Raw genomic sequence first — 2,882 nt, forward strand, 5'->3', positions numbered from 1 at the left:
ATCTGATCAAAGTGTTTAATGAGACTCCTTTCTCCCACAGAGCTGTGCAGCGGGAGTGTGGCCTAGAAGTCATGCAGGGAGGACTTGGATTCCTGAAGGGGGTGGTGGCAGCTGTTAGGGCCCCTGGGTTAATTATCTCCAGCGTCACACAGAAGAGAATGTGCTGAGGGGAGACCTCCCCCACCTGGCCTCGGCTTCTCAGGGCAAGGATCTCTCCAGGACTCATTCTGCTCCCCACCAGGCTGGAGTCTGAACATCAGCTTGGTGTTCCCTCAGGCCTCAGCTCCCTCATCCCACTCCGGCCCCCAAGGGACTCCTGGCTCTTCCCTGAGACTTCTTTGTGGGGTCCCACCTCTGGGCCTGCGCTCTTGCTTTGCCCTCTGCCTGCTCCGTGGCTGGGCCCAGCTCACTTGCTCAAGGAACTCAGTAAACACTGGTGAATTGAATTGTTCTGTAAATAAACAGTAAGTGCCAAATAGACTGCCTGCCACTTAGGAGATGCACCTCCCTAAATTTGCTAAGCAAACAAATAACCCAAAATGAGAGAAGTGAAAGGATTCATCCAGTCTTTTCTTGTGCTTCTGTCCCCCAAACTGCTCACCATTCATTTCTTCCAAGGAGCCCTGCTCTCTCTGATCCAGGCCTCTGCCTGAAATTTAGCCTGACCTTTGGTGTGTCTAGACAATCCTACCCTAGGTGTCAAGAAGTCTTCTAGGATTCCCACAGTGGCTCATACCCCTGAACCTTCCTCCTTGTCACTTGGCACAAGTATGATGACTTGCTCAACGGCTGTGAGTTCTGTAGGACCAGGGACCACGGTGCCTCATTGACTACTCTACGCCCAGTGCCCAGCACAGGAACTTGATGGATGCTCATAAATATCAACTGTTGGATAAGGAATGACTGTAGGCCTTGGAACACTGGGGTATTTTCTCCCTCTCTGAAACTGCCTGGATAATTTGCAGAGTTGGTTCCATCAGTCATTCCAAATTGCCCAAATGCCCAGGCTCTCACTTGAGCCCTGTCTGGTCCCTTGCTATTTCTCTAGTCTTTCTCACTGTTGTTTTTCTCCTTGAGTTCCCACAAGAGCATAGAGACTTGACAGTTTCACACTAAAGCTGAAAACCTTCCCCAAGCTTCCTCCTTGCTTGTTTCCTGGAATCTGCTTTCCAATCTCTCTTGGCTTATAAAGCCAGTGACTCATTTACTGAGCCAGGAGTCTCCACAAGGGTTTCTTTCTTGCAGAAAATGTGAAAGGAGCGGGTGACACCATGCTTCATCCCCATCCTCTCTTGGCCCTGGCTTTTTAAAATCTAAAACCCCATATTTGTTGTATCACGAGAGGCGGTGGAATTGCTGGTTTTCCCCTTGACATAGGCAGCCCTCCTTAAACCAGGGCGCTTGTATCCCCAGGGCCTCACCTTAAGGCGTTTTCAGAGCTTTCAGAGTTTTCAGATCCCCAACCTCCAGACTCCACAACGGCAGAGAATCACCTTTGTTTCCTTGCTAAGCTTCCACATAATCACAACCTCTGGCTCTCCCTGGAAATCTAGAACACTATAGGAATGTATCTAATGCCCTTTCAAGATGCCAAGCCTTCTCATCCTTCATAGGCACTAGAAATCACACACATGCATAATTTCTAATTTGTGATAAAAATTTTCAAGTGAAAATGATAGGGTTTGCAGCTTGCACATCAGCTGTCCCTGGCAGGAGTTTTCACATTGAACTGGTGGGGAATTGTACAGACATCACCCACACTCACCCAGATGACCTGGGTGAGTGTGGGTGCCGGTCCATGTGAATTCTGAGAGAATCTGTGGCAGCTGGGAGGGGTGTGGGGTGGAATTTTAGGGACCGCTGATGCAACTGGTTGGATGGGGGTTGAATGAGGGTGTCCAAAAATCTTAGTGGGTGTTTGAAAGGCTAGGTATGTATTTGTGTTAAATTCCTGAGAGTTATCAAAGGCACTGCTTGAATAAAAAATGCTTTGCATTTTTTCATTGTTTTCCTTTCAGTGCAACAAAACAGAAGGATGGCTTGTGGACAGTGAATTAACCAGGGTTAAACAAAGTTTGAAAAACGATGCTGGAAGAGTCCAATAACTCTTATCATCCTCATAGTCATCATCAATAACATAGAGTAACAATAGTCATCATTTTTGAGGACCTAATAAGTACCATACGGCTGTATGCACATACACACACACACACACACACACACACTTGGATATCATGGCACATACCAGTCAAGGTAGTCTTATCTACTGTGGGTCCCCTATTCTGCTATTCTACACTGGTCTTGGAACCTTTTACTCAGGACATATTTTATGGGATTCAGTGCAAAATAAACATGTAGAGCACCTTGTTCAGAAAGATTATGAATTTCAAGGTGGCGACAGCAGGGCATTAAACAAGTGTGGGACCCTTTCGTGCAGGTTGCCCTGTGTGACTAAACAGCTCTCAGGCCTGTGAAGCAGGTCCTGCTTTCACCTCTGTCTAGGTGCACTGCTCAAACTTTTCTCCACTGGGAAGATTTCCCCCCACAGCTGGGGGTGCAATGCAAGAGCAGTTAATTTTCAGTTTGTTTCTTTCACACCAAAACAACACGTCCTTGAACCAAGCTTGGGCTTTCTCCCTCTATTAGCCGTTTGCTGGGTATCCCACCTGATGCGTGGGTGTGAGATGAGCGAGAGGCATCAGTGCAACAGTGTTAGGCGACATTGGTGTTTGAGCCACCTGTTGATAGAGATTACTTATACTATTTGGATCTGCCTAAGCTTGATCTGGGATATACAGCATCTAATTAATGATGGACTCGCTGCTTGGCCTGGCCAACCTAATGATTTTGTGCGTTGGCCAGCACCCAGTTCATGACGAGCA

Source organism: Eubalaena glacialis, chromosome 18, assembly GCF_028564815.1.
Source record: "Eubalaena glacialis isolate mEubGla1 chromosome 18, mEubGla1.1.hap2.+ XY, whole genome shotgun sequence".
Classification (NCBI taxonomy): Eukaryota; Metazoa; Chordata; class Mammalia; order Artiodactyla; family Balaenidae; genus Eubalaena; species Eubalaena glacialis.